The sequence below is a fragment of the Paroedura picta genome, chromosome 3 (assembly GCF_049243985.1).
Source record: "Paroedura picta isolate Pp20150507F chromosome 3, Ppicta_v3.0, whole genome shotgun sequence".
In the NCBI taxonomy this organism is placed as follows: Eukaryota; Metazoa; Chordata; class Lepidosauria; order Squamata; family Gekkonidae; genus Paroedura; species Paroedura picta.
The window spans coordinates 13,128,780-13,146,437 of NC_135371.1; the positions used below are offsets into that span (position 1 = coordinate 13,128,780).

At 46.3% G+C, this 17,658-nt stretch overlaps 1 long non-coding RNA gene across 1 annotated transcript; it reads right to left on the reverse strand.

Moving 5' to 3' along the window:
• Positions 1–9,072: 9,072 nt before the first annotated feature.
• Positions 9,073–15,957, reverse strand: LOC143834525 (uncharacterized). Its single transcript, XR_013229797.1, has 4 exons — positions 15,744–15,957; positions 13,209–13,313; positions 10,943–11,130; positions 9,073–9,209 (listed from the first exon to the last, which is right to left on the reverse strand). It is a non-coding gene; the product is annotated as an uncharacterized LOC143834525 (long non-coding RNA).
• Between the last annotated feature and the right edge of the window lie 1,701 nt (positions 15,958–17,658).

Below are 17,658 nucleotides of genomic sequence, written 5' to 3' on the forward strand. Positions count from 1 at the left end.
TTTGTGGGCATGGCAGGGAGGTGTGGCCTGCTCACATCACTTCAGGGTTACCTCGAAGTTTGCAAAAAATTTTTGGAGTTAATCCACAGTTAAAAGGTTGAAAAAGGCTGCTCTACACTGTCAGTTAGTAGCCTTTAATTGGCATAAAACTCTACACAGTTGCTTCATAGGAGGGACACCACTGCTCTGAGATATTTCAAGGACACTCACGGTGGAGCTAGCATCACCTTTCTAACAACACAAAAAGGAAGGAGATGTAGTTGAGGGTTCTATCCTTGTTGAATGGAAATGGGGTGGGAAATGTGAAAAAATCTGACCAACTGGCTGACCTTAATTCTCCTCATTTTAATTTTGTTATTCTTTTGAATGTTCACAACTTGAGACTCCTTTCTTCCAAATAATATAAAGTAGGAACCAGACAATAACCACCAAAACAGATTCCGAATAGACGATATAATTCTATTCTCCATTTTCAATTTCTTTCTTCTTTGGTGGTATTATTTCAACTATAAACTGCCTCTAATTCTGTCAGCTGGTTCATCTCCAATGTTCTGACCGGCTCAAACTTTCTGGGAGGTTTTCTAACAGCTCACAGGCTTCAAAATGGGGCTGGACCCAAAAATAGGCCGGTTGGAGGAAGTTAAACAGATTTCTAAAATCCAATTCTGAAGCCCATTTCCATCACAACTTTTCATAGAAACAATGGAAGGAAGCAGAAACTACTCAAGTAGAAATATGCTCAAAATACTGTGGCCCATTCCGTACAAGTTAAATGTAGCAGGAGTGTGGCAAATCGTAAACACTACTAATTTGCAGTTATGCATGACTAATCTGCCACACTCCTGAAAACAATCAGCAAAAAGCGCTTCATTGTAGCGCTTAAAGAGAAATCCCCAAAAGTGGATTCACCCTCCGAAAAGCACTACACTCTTGCAAGCAATCTGCAACAGTTCCGAAAAAGACCTGTGCGTTCCCATTGTTGCAGTTTCAGCAAAGTCCCTCCCCCTGGCTCTCTCCTCTGAACTTCCAGCGAAGCGATCGCCATTTTTTTTTCTCGGAGCGAGCGGAGAGCAAATAACTGGCGAGCCTTCATTCACCCAGCGAGGCTTCTCCAGCTACAGTCCCTCCACAGAGCTGCTTTAAGTCACCAAGCACAACACAGCCCCGTTTGCAAGTTCCCTTTATTTTCGGCTGAAAATCACGCCCGTGCACGGGGGGGGGGGATTTTTTTCACTCGGGGGAGTGTGGCAACGATGAATCGCCAGTTCATACACCACCTGCCAGCTAGATGGGTCTCTCCGTTGCAACGAATCAACACAGATTCATTGCAACATGTTGTTTTTTTAAAACCTGTCTTAAAGGGAAAGGGGCTTTTTGGGAGCATGATAACGGCCACCCATTGGCTGTTCATTTGAGTGACGGCCGGGGGCGGGACAAAGCACAGAAAAAATCACTTCCTTTCTAGCGATTTTTGGCGAGACTGGAAACCTGTGGGAAATGATTGCAACACTACTGAATTCAACTACAAAGGCAGGTATGCATAACGCTGAATTTTAAATTCTGGAAGTGCTTAGTGTAAGCAATTGTCCACATTGATTCTTGTGCGGAATGGGCCTGTATTTTTTCCAGTAGTGCACAAATCATGACACATGCTGGGTCACAAACAAGACTACCAGACTGAGGAAGAAATAAGTTTAATAATATTCAGCAAATAAAATAGCATGTATTGCAATCTCTGAACTTCAATGAGATTGCTTTAGGATGCTTAGGGCTAATCCTGCATTGAGCAGGGGGTTGGACTAGATGGCCTGTATGGCCCCTTCCAACTCTATGATTCTATGATTCTATGTTTGGATGAGGCCTCGCTGTACTCATTCCTTAACACAAAAGAACCTAAGGGAATGTATCCAAACTGCTCGTTCTACCAATACAATTCACATTTGCATAGGAAGCATTTCTTTCTGGAGCAAATGGGCATTGTGGGAGAGCCAGATTACTGGCTGAGCCAGCACTGGACTGGTTGCAGCTGAGGAGAGCCATAGTGTAGTCCAAGGAACCGTTTCTCATGTCTGTCTTCATCTCCTCTCAGGAAAACTACAAATAATTACTACAAAAATCTTCATCCGAACAGCAGTCAGTTTCTTGTCGGAATCCCTCATCTGGAATGGTCACTTGAGCTCCACAGGTTAGTTTGTCTACAGAACACTTCATTAATGTTTCTATCAAACGGTCATCTGAGATCAGGGAGACAAAAGGTATCGTTAAGTTAGCTTTTATTGTGGATAGAGGAAGGCCCATCCATGGCACATGGAATGTATCTTGACAGAATCAGCTATCGGGATGCCAGCCTCCAGGTGGGAACTGGAGATCCTCCAGAATTACTACAGAGATCAGTTCTCCTGGAGAACATGGATGCTTTGGAGGGGGGACTGAATGTAATTGGACCCCACTGAGGTCCCTGTCCTCCTCAGGCTCTATCCTCAAATATCCTGGAGTTTCCCAGACTGGATCTGTCAATCATTCCCCCATTTGGTGGCTGGGGGTGGGGGTCTGGCAAGTGTAATTATCCAGCATGTGCAGAATGATGAGGTACACTTTTTTCTTCTGGAAGGCACAAGTGTCCAGTCAGACTTAGGACTTGCCAAGCAAAGCACCTAGAGCAGTTCCTCCCATTGGCTGCTCTGGGAGGATATATTTGATGGCTGCATTATCCAGAGAGCCAGTTTGGTGTAGTGGTTAGGAGTGCAGACTTCTAATCTGGCATGCCAGGTTTGATTCTGCGCTCCCCCACATGCAACCAGCTGTGTGACCTTGGGCTCGCCACGGCACTGATAAAACTGTTCTGACTGGGCAGTGATATCAGGGCTCTCTCAGCCTCACCCACCCCACAGGGTGTCTGTAGTGGGGAGAGGAATGGGAAGGCGACTGTAAGCCGCTTTGAGCCTCCTTCGGGTAGGGAAAAGCGGCATATAAGAGCCAACTCTTCTTCTTCTTCTTCTGCATGTGGCTCTCTGAAACCAAAGTGGACAAGTTGCTGGGGTCAGTAAGAGCGACCACTTGTCTCCTTGATCCCTGTCCATCGTGGCTACTCAAAATGAGTGACCAGTGGATAGGAGGCCCTCTGGGAGAGACTGTCAACCTCTCCCTGTCTACAGGGGAATTCCTGGAAGTGCTGAAGGATGTGGTGGTCTACCCTTTACTGAAAAAAACATCGCTGGACCCTCAGGACCCAGCCAGCTACCATCCGGTCTCACACCTTGCATTTCTGGGAAAGGTAGTTGAAGGGGCTGTGGCAGACCAGCTCCTGGAAAACTTGGATGAAGCTTTGGTGCTCGATCCCTACCAGTCAGGCTTCTATTCTGGCCATGGGGTGGAGACAGTGTTGGTCACCTTGGTGGATGATCTCCAGCGCCAGCTGGATCAATCGGGTTAAGATCAATGCCCCCCCTTCCTCAGGCTCTGCTATACCATTGGGCGAACCCCTTGATGGGTGGCTGTGGGAGGTAGGAGGAGTTTTGCCATCTTGGTATGTTGGAGAAAGACTTGGTTTTCAGGAACTGGGTTTTTTATGGGGATTTTAAAAATGTGAACCACCTTGAGTCCCTGAAGGAAGGCAGCCTATAAATCTAATAAATAATAATAAAATAAAAATAATAACAACTTTGGGTCAACCTATCTTTGACCACTGTGTCAAATAACCATGTTTGTCATTCTGAGCTTCCTGGAGGAAGTTAGGAACATAAAAATTAGGGTTAGGGTTAGGATTTAGGGTTAGGGTTAGGTGATACTAATCTGTTAGGGCTCTGTGGCACCAGAGAACTACACCTGGCCTTGACCTGGTGGAATGAGCTCCCAGGAGAGCTCAGGGCCCTGATGGAGCTGTTCGAGTTCCACAGGGCCTGTAAAATGGAGCTCTTCTGCCAGGTCTTTGATTGAGGCCGGGATAAGCTTATGTAACAAAGGCACACGTCCTTAGGCATCAATCCAGTTGAAAAGAACAAGATTCGCTTCAGGAAGCAAGATGTGAATTGCCCCATTGAACCATGACACATCCGGACTGTTTCTGCCGTCACCCTTGGATAACTGTTGAGTGAATTGTTCTGGTTAGGAGGGGCGTTATTCCCCAGATGACTAGAGTTCAGCTACAAAACAAAGTTGAATAGTAACAGCTTTAGTGCTGTCAAGAACAATATTCTTTTGCTTCCAAATAAATGATAGAGTCTTGTATGTGCAAGGCTGGATGGAATGAGTTTAGAGTCACAGCTAGGCCACTCTATGAATTAATTAATTAATTCATTTATTCATTTATTCATTTATTCATTCATTCATTCATTCATTTATTTATTTATTTATTTATTTTTTTGTTTATTTATTTATTTATTTATCCATTGGATTTATATCCTGCCACTCCCGTGAGGCTCGTGGCGGATCACCATCAGTAAAAACCTCCTTAAAACCCCTAATACAAAAAAACCCATCTAAAAAACCAAATGACCCAAACCAACCCAACCCAACTAATCCAAGCGGCGGCCAGCACTACAACCCAACAGATATCTCGGGGAGGAATAAATCACCGCCAAATAACCCTGGAGGGGGGTCCGATCTACCATTGAGGCGCCGGCCTCAACCATAAGCCTGGCAGAAGAGCTCCATTTTGCAGGCCCTGCGGAAAGCTGGTAAATCCCTGGCTTCTGGTTTCACACATGACCTTGATGAGGGAATGGGAGAAATGGGAATTATGCACTTCAAACGGGTGCCGTACCTATGTATTTCCTCCTCACCATGCATACTGCTTCATCATGAAAGTCTTGACAAATCTTGCTACGAGTATAGCAGCTCTGATCAGTCTTAGCACGACACTGGTTGCATTTTAGGGCTTCTCCTGTAAAAGACAAGCATTGTGGATTTTGACTAGTCTTGACAAATAAAGTTCTAAAACTGGGGGAGAGACGAGACTGAAGCTAGAAGGGATGTTAACTGGGGCTGAGACTGGACCTTCATACCAGTGGCAACAATACCAAATTCTGAACATGTATTTCTGTGTGTGCATGTGTACGCATGAATTCATGCACCCAATGAATCACAAGATGCCCCCTTCCAAAAAAAAAAGCTCTTACTTTTTTGGGGAAATATAATTTTAATGGGGGGTTATTAATAATATATGTATTTTATGTGAGGTTTTACTATTATGTAACCCGCCGTGAGATGGTTTTGCTGATAGCAGCGGGTAATAAATTTAAATAATTTAGATTTATTGAGAGCCAGTTTGGTGTAGCAGTTAGGAGTGCGGACTTCTAATCTGGTATGTCGGGTTTGATTCTGCACTCCCCCACATGCAGCCAGCCGGGTGACCTTGGGCTCGCCATGGCACTGATAAAACTGTTTTGACCGAGCAGTGATATCAGGGCTCTCTCAGCCTCACCCACCCCACAGGGTGTCTGTTGTGGGGAGAGGAAAGGGATGGTGAATGTAAGCCACTTTGAGCCTCCTTTGGGTAGGGAAAAGCGGCATATAAGAACCAACTCTTCTTCTTCTTCTAAACATCATCATCGTCATCATCACCATCACCGGTTCAATAGACATTAGGAATCTACATCTATGTCTTAGTGCAGTGGTCCCCAACCTTTCTGAGGTTGGGGACCGGCAGGGCATTGGGGCGCGGCCTGTGGCCCGCGTGCGGGCCACGCCCACGCATCGGCCACGTCCCCGCATCGGGCTACGCCCGCGCATCGGCCCGCGCCCGTGCATCGGCCCGCGCCCGCGCATCCGGCCGCGCCTGCGCATCCGGCAGCGCCCGCGCATCGGGCTGCACCCCCGCATCGGGCCGCGCCGGCACATCGGGCCGCGCCCGCGAGCCGCGCCCCCGCATCGGTCCGCGCCCATGAGCCGCGCCCACGAGCCGCGCCCACACGGGCGCGGCCCGGCCCCGATTCCTTCTCCCCGCCCTTCCGCAGTAAGAAGCTTCCAGAGCCACAAGCTTGCGGCCTGGGAAGTTTTTTACTGCGGGGGGCGGGGCGGGGAGAGAGAGCCGCGGCCCGGCGCCATGGCCTTCGTGGCCCGGCACCGGGCCGCGGCCCGCAGGTTGGGGACCACTGTCTTAGTGGATACTTTTTCCATGAGATTTACCTCCTGGTCCAAGACAAAGGACAAGGAAGGCTGCAAGTGTGATGTAAATCCACTGGCAGAATCCGTTCCCCATTGGATAGCCTTGGTGTGTGTAGAGAAAATTGAGTGGGCAACCTGCTTTGTATTCCCAGGCAGGGCTGACAGTTGGGAGACACACTAGGTGACCAATAGGCTCAAGTAGAGCTCTTTGGCAACATGTATTATCACAACTCATGAAACAAGCCAACAACAGCACTTATATCATACCAGGTGATAACTTATTGGTTCTGCAGGTCATATGGTATTTGTGGATTGGAAGCCTGTGTTAACCCCATGTTATCTGCCTACTTCAGCCTTTCTCAACTTTTTTATTGTTGAGAAACCCCTGAAACATTTTCCAGACTTTGAGAAACCCTAGAAGTTGTGCAATCATATAGAATATGGCTGGGAAGCATAGCTGGTGCCCTCCTCTTCCCACCCCCTCCAGGCCCACCAATGGCCATTTTTGGGAGGGGGAGGGCAGGTCAACATGACCATATATGATCATATGATGAATAAATGTTTAACAAATCTAAAACATATATCAAAATTTTATTCAATCCATTCAGGGGACCCTTCCAGGGCTGTCAAGAGATCAAGTCTGGCCTACTTAGACCCCAGATCCTTTTCAAACATACTACTGCCAAGATAAGTCTCACACGTACTGTAGCGATGCATATGATTTTTCCTACCTAAATGGTTTACATGTATCACTATTGAAATTCATTTTATCCCAGTTTTCTAGCTTGTCAAGATCATCTTGTATTCTGAATCTCTCTTCTGGTTTGTTTGTTAGCCCTCCCAGTTTAGTGTCATCTGCAAATTTAATGAGGACCCCCTCTATTCCTTCATCCAAATAATTTATAAATATGATGAACAACAAAGGGCCCAGGACAGATCCCTGAGGCACTCCACTCATCTCTCCTGATAATGAACCATTTAAAAGCACTCTTTGGGTGCGATCTGTTAACCTGTTCTTGATTCACCTAACAGTAATAGGGTCCATATCGCATTTTAACAACTTGTCAACAAAAATTTCATGTGGTACCTTATGAAAAGCCGTACTGATATTAAGTAATCTATGTCTACAGCATTCCCCTGATCTAGCAAGATAGTAATTTTCTCAAACAAAGAGAGATAAGTCTGACATGACTTTTTCTTGAGAAAGCCATTCTGACTCTTAGCAATTACAGCCATCTGCTCTAGCTGCTCAACGATTAACCATTTGGTGATATGTTCTAAAATTTTGCCAGCTGTAGACGTCAAGATGACAGGTCGGTAGGTATGTGGATCTTCCTTTTTCACACTCTTGAAGATAGGGACAACATTTGCCTGCCTTTGTAGGAGAGCTACAGAGATGGTGAGGTATTTGGAGACAAAGTCGTATGAGTAAAAGTTCAGGAAGCTTGGTCTGTTTATGCTGGAGAGAAGACAACTAAGAGATGATATGATATAATAGAAGAGCTGTCATATAGAAGATGGAGCAGAGCTGTTTTCTGTTGCCCAAGAGGGTCAGACCAGAACCAATGGAACAAAATTAATTCAAAAGAATTTTTGACTAAACATCCAGAAGAGGTTCCTGAGAGTTAGAGCAGTTCCTCATTGGAACAGGCTTTCTTGGGAGGTGGCGGGTTCTCCTTCTTTGGAAGTTTTTAAGCAGAGGCTAAATAGTCATCTGACAGAAATGCCAATTTTATGAAGTTTGGCAGATGGTGAGTGGGTGAGCAGGAAGGGATGTGTCAGTGTTTGACTCTTGTGGCCCTTCCTTACATACCCAGGGAATTGCTGATCGCCATTGTGGGGTGGTAGGTGAATTTCTTCCAGGCCTTATTGGATTCTGGAGATTTTTGATGGGAGGATCACTTGAGCATGAAACTGGAAGCAGTGTGGGTGGGCAGGTAGTAGTGAATTCCTGCATTGTGCACGGGGTTGGGCTAGATGACCCTGGAGATCCCTTTCAACTTTCATGATTCTATGATTAATTTCCCCTCTGTTTATGTAGGGGATTGGCTGCCCAATAGTGAGCTATCCCAAGAACTCTTGAGTAGGAGAAGAAAATCTGGGGCCTCACTGGACAGTGTATGAGAAGGCACAAACATGAAATACTGTCAGTTGTATTGCACTGAACTGCACTGCTTGAACATATAAAAAATAATACAACAAACAAGTTCGAGCAGCCTAGTAGCCCACTGAAATATTGGTGTCTTCCTTGTGACAAGTGAGCAGAATATGTGCCAAAATGGCAATGTGGAAAATAGCACAATGAGACCTTAAAACCTCACTGCACCACCTGTGAACGCCACCTTTGCCTTTGTGGCATCTGAAAAATGACTTTAAAAGGATGGCTGTGTCTCTATGGCAAATATGAGGAAACGGTCATGTTGACTGTGGTTCTTGCACTTTGCTAAATGAGGCAAAACTAGTAGGCTGAAACCACTGTTCCCTCCAGATTTTGTTTAATATTAGACCCTTGGGGCGATGTGATATTGACAAGTGACTGAAAATAATACAGGATCATAACTACAAGCTTGTTTCGCATTACTAAGCCACTGAAGAAGATGTCTCCGGAAATGAGGATTATACCGAATCTCGTTCTGGCTACTTCATAAAACAGAATGAACATTTAGCCATAAGCATCCAGCTTGGTCTTCTGGACTTGGAAAGACAGCTGATTTCTATTTTGGTGCATAAATGATTGTAGCCCCTGCCACCAAAACAATACATTTTTAAAAATGTCTTGCAGATAAGGAAATACAAGGATAGAAGGGTGGGACCCAGTGAGTTATGCAGAACAATAAACAAATCAGGAGGCACTGGGATGCTTGTATGGAAGCACAAAGTCGCTGATTCCAGCTTAATAAGTTGACACACAAAGAATCTTCAATCATCAACACAATATCTTTAATACAAAGGATTACATAGTAAATACTGGGAATCATTAAATACGGATTGTGCTTCGATTTGTCTAATTTAAAATTTTCGATTGATGAATTCTTAATATGTAGTAAATGGCTTTTAACTGTTAAGCTGTCCAGAGACCACTTGGAGAGGGGTGACCCGAGAGTCTAAAAATAAATAAATAATGTTACTGTACACAATGTTGATAATCTGTACACCGCTAAATAAAAGAGTAAGGCGTTCTGGGGCAGGATGTGTCCGGGATGAGGAAGGGTCCGGATTGGACCCTTACTCATGACAGACAATCGGAGGGACCAATCGGCAGGCCCTTCGCGCCTGCCGATTGGTCCCTCTGATTCTCAGCCCCAGCAACTGCGAGCCGCGTGCAGCGCAGCTCGCAGTTGCTCCTGGCCTGACATGGCGAGAGGCGCTTCGCGCCTCTCACCATGTCAGGCCGCCGCCCGAGGGACCCCCCGGCAGTCACGCGGAGAGCGGCTGCCGGGGGCTCCCTGCCCGGCGGCCTGACGCGGCAAGAGGCGCGAAGCGCCTCTCGCTGCGTCAGGCCGCCACCTCTGACAGCCGCCGTGAGCCTCGATGAAGACACCACCAGCAGAGAAAGCAGGAAGACTCCACAGCCCCGCAGCCCTCAAGGTACGCCCTGCTAGCGCCCGCTGCATTTTGACTGCAGCGGGCTTATTTACTAATATATTATAATAATGTTACTTTCCCCTCCCCCTTGGTCCCAGGATTCAGTACTAGACCTGCCTGGAACCACTGAGTGGTCCACCTCTGGTTCTTCTTCCATCACCAGTCACTGACTATGTCCTATACTGGTTTTCAACTGCTTGAGACATTGGGAGAAGAGTTTTATATTTTCAACCGCCATTGTTGCTGTAATATTAATGTATTTTAGGATTGGTTTATTGTTTTAGATGTTTGATCTTATGTGTATTGTGATCCAGCTCTGCTGCGAGTGGCAGTATATACATTTAAAAAATAAATAAATAAATGCACAGAAAAAGATGAGGTAAGATTGGTGACACCGTGCATGTGGACATGGCAGCAGAACCCCTTTTCAAAGGAAATACTTAATCCATGGAGATGGTCGAATGCAAATTCAAGAACAAATTCCCTCAAATGAATGTTCTTTTGCTGAAGGGTTGCTGTAAATTCAGAGTGTCAGGAATGAGACAAAACATTTCATCTGATCTGCAGACCTTCGTGATCTAGGCGTGACATTTCTGAAAGATTACCTCTTCCAATATGTGCCACTGTGTCAGCTATGCTCATCTGGACAAAGTCTGATGAAAGTCAAACCCTGCAAGTGGGTAAGATCAACAGCTGCCCATGCCCGTGTTGGAATATGCAATGTCTGGTGTACAAAGAAGAAGAGAAGAAGACCCTGCAGGTGGCAGCAAGAAGACTGTTAGATAGGATGGTGAGATTGCTACTCTTAGGGGCAATTTCTTACTTCTTCTTGGAAGCCACAGTTCCAGTCTCTCTCTCTTAGTCAGGCATGTAGTCTGCTCCTATATCTGTCTCTCCTCTGCACTATCAAGTACGGTAATTCCTGAATAAGCCTTTATCTACTCTTAAATCATGGAGTGCAACCTCACTGCCTTATTTACTCTGCTAACAGCCCACATATTCCCTGTTGCGCTTCCCAATTTTTTATATAGCCTGGCCAAGGAGGACAGAAGGATGCCCAGACATTTCTCATTCCCCAGAATGTGTAGTATGGAACTGTTCCAGGGAGAATTCTCACAATGTTAATAAAATATAAAAATAGACGCAGAAGCATGGGGAAAGGGGTCGAGTGAAAGGCGGAGTCAGTTTTTTAAAAACCTGCAAGTCCAACTCTCATTCTAATTATGACAAAGTGAAGAAGTCAGCTGTGTACCTCAATTCAGGGATGCAAGTCCTCTTTTTGACTTCTCGCTCATTCTCAGTCGAACTACATATTATTGTTACAGAAGTCTCTATGAGAACAACATTTGTATACTTTTGTCATCGTAAACGGAGCCCGGACTATACTTCCACATTTTGAGTCGTCATTATAGCAGTCCTTGACTCTGGCCTTTTGGAACTCTGTGAGGAGGGAGAGAAGAGGACATATTTGAATTTAAATAAAGGAAGAAGGATGTGGTGGAAACCCTGGTTGAGAAAGCCAGCCATATATAATCATATATAATCATATATATAAACTCCCACCCATTTGGGAAACTCTTCCAGGGCCACCAAGAAACCCCAGGGCCATCAAGAAACCCACCAAGAAACCCCAGGGCCATCAAGAAACCCACCAAGAAACCCCAGGGCCATCAAGAAACCCCAAGCCCATCAAGAAACCTACCAAGAAACCCCAGGGCCATCAAGAAACCCCAAGGCCATCAAGAAACCCACCAAGAAACCCCAGGGCCATCAAGAAACCCATCAAAAAACCCCAGGGCCATCAAGTAACCCATCAAGAAACCCCAGGGCCATCAAGAAACCCATCAAGAAACCCCAGGGCCATCAAGAAACCCATCAAGAAACCCTGGGGCCATCAAGAAACCCCAGGGCTTTGTGAAAGCCTGGTTGAAAAATCCTGTGACATACAGTGGTATTCAAAGGGAACCATGAAATAATTCTACGGCTACATCTAGGTAGAGAAGCCACCTCGGTTTTCGACTGTCCAGTCTAAAAACACAGGCAGGCTCTCCTACTAATTCCTTTTTGTCTGATCCCTATCTGCAAGTGCAGTGCTGCTCTCTCATCCTAGTTAAGTTTTTGACCTGGATTACAAGCCTTCCCACCAAAGATTAATTGGGACAGGAAAGACCAAGAACGATCTGATGAATTCTTTGCAGCATGCAGTGGACTCAATAGATTTAAGAGAGCCCCATTCTCTATACAGAGGCCCGTTTGCAACAGTAATTGTATGTAAACTGCCCTGAGCCATTATGGGAGGGCAGTATAGAAATTTAAATCTTAGTAACAATGACCTAGGCTAGTCAACCTGTGGTCCTCCAGATGTTCATTGACTACAATTCCCATCAGCCCCTTCCAGCAAACACTGGCAGGGGCTCATGGGAATTGTATTCCATGGACATCTGGAGGACCACAGGTTGACTACCCCTGACAACAACAATAAAATTACTGTATGCTAAACCTGAGCCCCAAAAGGAAGCTCCGTTATATTCCTTTCCCAAGCAGAAACGAGGACATGACACAATCCAAATCGAAAGATAGGTCAGAAAGAGGAGAGAGGCATTGCTAAGGTGGCCAGATACAATAGAGGAGGGGTGCTCCATCTTTTAATAAGGTTCGAAAGGGGAGAAGAACTGAGTGGACTAATCTTCTGCAGTAGAACAAAGAAGACTATGTCATTCTTTTACCTAATGCACTGGTGATACTGGAAACCTCCTTTGCTCAAACCAAGCTTATCATAGATTCCAGTGGGTAGCTGGGTTGGTCTGAATCAGCAAAACAACGTATAAGTCCCGTGGCAGCTTTAAGAAGATGTGGGTATGCACCAGAAAGCTTATCTGTAAACCGCTCCGCGGGAGTGGTAATAATAAAGCGCTAAGGGCAATGTGGGAGGAGAAAGGGGTGGGTGAGTCCGTGATAAAAACTCGAAGGGGCCAATCAGGAGCCGCAAAGCGGCTCCTGATTGGCCCCTCCAAATGTCTGTCCAGGAGGTGAGGGGGCCAGGGGAAGAGCCTTCGGTGCTGGGAAAGGAGTTTTCGGCGCCGGGACATCAGGGGGAGATGGGGGGGAAAGGCTTCCATGCGGCGAAAGGAGCAGGCCCGTCGCGTCTGCGACATGGCGGGCCTGTTCCTTTTGCTGCCTGGAAGCCAGGACCTTGAGGGGGAGGGGACGGGGGAAGGCTTCGGCCTGGCAGGCCCAACAGGAGTCTTGCAAGGCCACCGGGGCCAGCAGCTCCCAACCTAGCGCCTATTGTATTACAGAATACAATGGGCTTTACCTCTAGTACTGTAAAAAAAATGTTTTGGGTCTTAAAGGTGCCACTGGACTCACACTTTGTTCAAGCTTATCATGTAAAAGATACACCTGTCCAATTGTCCCCTTATGTACCCCCAGTGGAGATGGAGAAGCCATCTCCTCCCTTGCATCTGGTCATCCTGGGTTGGCGTCCATAATACATGAATCAAAGCAAAGCTTCTTACTGCCATGAAGTCTAATGGTCATGCAGCCCACACCGTTGCACGTCTTTCCTTCAGGAAGGCATTTCTTATTTTTCCTCCCAGCACAGCTGTGACACGTGACGGCATCTGTTGTAAAAGATGGAGAGTTAATGATTCTGACAGCTCATTGCAAATGTCATTCTTAGTTCAATGGCCAGCAGGCCAGCTCTCTCTCTCTCCTCCTTAAGAGAGGCAGTTTGGTGTAGTGGTTGGGAGTGCGGACTTCTAATCTGGCATGCCGGGTTCGATTCTGCACTCCCCCACATGCAGCCAGCTGGGTGACCTTGGGCTCGCCACGGCACTGATAAAACTGTTCTGACCGAGCAGTGATATCAGGGCTCTCTCAGCCTCACGCACCCCACAGGGTGTCTGTTGTGGGGAGAGGAAAGGGAAGGCGACTGGAAGCCGCTTTGAGCCTCCTTCGGGTAGGGAAAAGCGGCATATAAGAACCAACTCTTCTTCTTCTTCTACACGGAGTGGTAGCAACTCTGGTGATGCTTGTTGGTTAGATCGACAGCACAAGGTGGGAAGACGTGGCAGTGGCAACTTGTGAAGGTGGAAAGGATACAAGGTTAGAAGAAGGAAATGGGGAAAGAGGGCTGCAGTATTTTGACTAATAGTTCCCTCTGTGCAGGCCTGCAATCTGTTATCACCATTTCATACCACCTTTCTTCCAGTTAATTCGGCGCAGCTTACACGGTTCTGCCCCCTCTTTTTTATTCTAAAGAAAACTCTGGAACAAGTTCGGCTGAGAGACAAGACAACCCCATGGTCACCTTGACAGCTTCATGGCTCAATGGATTTCCCAGGTGCATTAACCGCACTGGTTCTGTTGTACCCCATGTTCTCACACCGAAGTGACTTAGAACCAGTCACATATATAGAAGAAAGAAACACACTTCACGTAAGGCCACTATTTCGCCACTAATGTGATGGTGGCGAAATTTGTTCGCATCTGTAAAAAAAATCTCTAACGATCTGTAAAAAAAAAAAAAAATCAACTCCTTGAATAAAATCATTGGCTTTAGTGGATTTCCTCACAACAGCAAGAGCATTTTAATTTAGAGAAAGATTTCCTTCCATAATGGAGCAATCAGCAATCAGTGGGTTTGCTCCAAGATAACGTAGCCTGAATTCTAGCCTGATGCGAGACCATAGCACAACACTTTATATCTCCTCACACCTTATATGAAAGATAGTTTTAGATTATTCCTAAATCTTATCCCTAGGAAACCCAGAAATATTGCGGTGGTAAGGTTCCTTCCCAGAGCCGTAATTTATAACCTGCCTGAAAACAACATCAAACTTACATAATTAAAACAATGTGATTTAGTGAGATCTTTCTCCTCACCACTTTTAGGTATGTCTTACCTCCTGGTCTGAGGCAAAGAAACACACAGGCTAGAAGAAGGGGAACCTGAGCCACATGCATCCCTACAGTCCCCAGATCAAAGCTGCTCCCCACTGGACAGCTCTTTGGGCTCTCAGAGCTGGGAAGCCTCCTTTCTCTTGCTGCACCAGGCTGGGCTGGCTATTGGTGTGAGGCCAGCTTGGGCTTCCAGCCTGTCATTGGTCAATTTATACTAAGCCATCGTTCAGGCTGGGCAGCCAAGCCAGAGAAAGCAGTTGCATCAAGTGAAATGGGCCTTTCGGGTCACCTTGATACTGCTGTGCATTGACCCTCAGACCATCACCACGGACAGCATGGCCATATCCTCCACCCATTTCCACATGCATGGAGGAACATGTGCAATCAGATTCAAGATTTACAGATTTCAATTAATCTGTTATTGTTTTATGCGGGGGAGGGAAGGTGGGAGGGTGTAGACTGTTCTTGAGATCTAAGCAAGGTTGGTGCTTGGGTGGGAGAGTGTCAAAGAAGACTGCAGAGGAAGGCCATGGAAATCCACCTCACATGCTTTAAAACCCCATTTCTGGGGTTTCTATAAGTCGATTGTCATAGAGCTGTTCCAATTATTCCTTGAATCTAAGGGTTGCCAACCTCCAGGTAGTGGCTGGAGATCTCCTGCTATTAAAGCTACTCTCCAGGCTACAGAGATCAGTTCCCCTGGAGAAAATGGCCATTCTGGAGGGTGGACTCTATGGCATTATACTCCATTATTAAATCTCTCCTGGCCCCTGAGGCTCTATCCTCAAAATCTCCAGGTATTTCCCAGCCTGGAGCTGGCAGCCCTACGGTTGCTATTCATATCCATGGCACCCATCATAGAGTTGGAAGGGACCACCAAGGTCATCTAGTCCAACCCCGTGCACAGTGCTAGAACTCACAACTACTATTTGGGAGGAAGAAGGATATTCTTGATCTGTCGCTTATTGTGGGTGTACTGCATCGTACTGTCACCATGGTGACCTTTGCCAACAGGAAACCCAGGAAAAACAATGTGTTTCATCAGGGGGAAAAATACACTTGACCCCCATCATCGCATACAATCCACAACAAAGAGCACCCATGCAAGAAAGGTTTCTCTCTGCTTACTTCATGTAAATGGGACTTACCTCCTGAGGTGACTGAGAGGAAGATACAGACTGCAAGTAGCCAAGCATCAGCCATTAGGAAGAATCCACACTGCACTGAGTACTTCTTTGGCACCGAGAGGCTCATTTGACCTGTTATCAGTACACAGATGGTTTTTATTTCTTGAGCTATATCACTCAGACAAGCCAAGCTGTTCCAAGTAGCTAAACACATCTTGCTCAAATAGAGGAGCCTGGCTGGGTACACCAATCATGTAATGCCGGAAGAGTGCCGATTCTGCGGGGACTTACTGCTGTAATGGCCATGGGGGGGGGGGGGGGTGGCATTCCAGAACAGCAGAAATCCCTTTGACTTGGCTGGTTCTCACTTCTTGAAGATAAACTCACAACGCTCTCTGTTCAGACGTGGCTGAAGTTAGACTTAAGCCGGCAATTTTAGTGGCTCTCATTTTTAAAGAGTGGTTAAGAGAGACCCCCTTCTAATCCGGCAAACCGTGTTTGATTCCCTGCTCCTCCACATGCAGCCAGCTGGGTGAGCTTGAGCTCATCACAGTCTTGATAGTGCTGTACTGATGGCAGCAGTCCTGTCAGAGCTCTCTCAGCCTCATCTACCTCGCAGAGGTAGGGGAGAGGAAGGGAATATGATTCAAGCTGCTTTGAAACTCCTTCGGGTAGTGAAAGGAGAGGAGAAAAACCAACTCTTCTTCTGGTCATAAATGCTTGTCTTCATAACCTAAAGCAGGGGTAGTCAACCTGTGGTCCTCCAGATGTTCATGGACTACAATTCCCATGAGCCCCTGCCCACAAATGCTGGCAGGGGTTCATGGGAATTGTAGTCCATGAACATCTGGAGGACCACAGGTTGATTACCCCTGACCTAAAGCATATATGGGGGGGGGATTGCCAAGTCCAGGGCTTCAGGTGGGGCTTCCTATTGCCAGCTCTTTCCCTGCTCCTGTTCCCAACTGCAGTGTGCAGAGGTAGTGGGAGGGTGGCAGAAAGGAAGCTCACCTGGGCCCCTCCCTCCAAATCTAGAACCAGCCCTAACTTTGCGTATAAATGTCTCCCTTGTGAGTAACATGCATTTGATGGAGAGCTCCAGTCCACAAAATCTTAGCCTGTGAGCCTTATGACCACCTGTTTGTTTGTTTGTTTGTTTTTTGTCCCAGCATGGCTGACTACCTGAAATGCAGCTATCCCCACTATAATTATAAGAGTTACCACATGTGGTAGTGGTCACAGGCACTTGAAGGATTTTAGAAGACAGAGAAACTCGTTGTTAAGTTTTTTGACTACCTGACACAGCGATTGTATGTTAGCATCTGAGCCTCCACAGAGTTTAAATCCAGCAGTCACCTTAACAAGTGGTAAAATTTCACCCAGCTATCAAGCTGTGGTGACGTCTTGTTCCTTTATTGCAGGGGGAACAGTTTGGATAATGGCTTGAAAGCTATTTTTAGGGTGTTTTGTAGCTGAACAGTAGTATTTGAAGTGGGAACTCACCACGCTCTCTCCTGTCTATCAGCTCTTTTTGTGTGTCGTAGATTTTAGACACATCCACACTCTTTGACAACAGTAACAGGTTTAAAGACATGGCCAACTCTATAGAAGATTCAGGCTGTCAGGCTAGAGCAAATTCCAGTCTGCCTGGGAATAAAGCCCTGGATACAATGGGATCGACTTCTAAGTAAGCACACAAAGATACAGGAAAGCTAAGCTTTTCACACTCCACACCGGTGTTTCCCAGCCTCAGGGTTACTCCAGCATCCTGGAGGAGTTAAGCTGGTACGGGGGAAATTAAATTTAAATTTTTTAAAAAGGTTTTCTTAAAGGACCCAGGGTGATTTTCACCTTATGTGGGTAGATCAATCCACCCCTTGCTCAATGATGACCCTGGACCGGGTGAGAAGGGGAGGGGCTCTGAGCATACTTACTG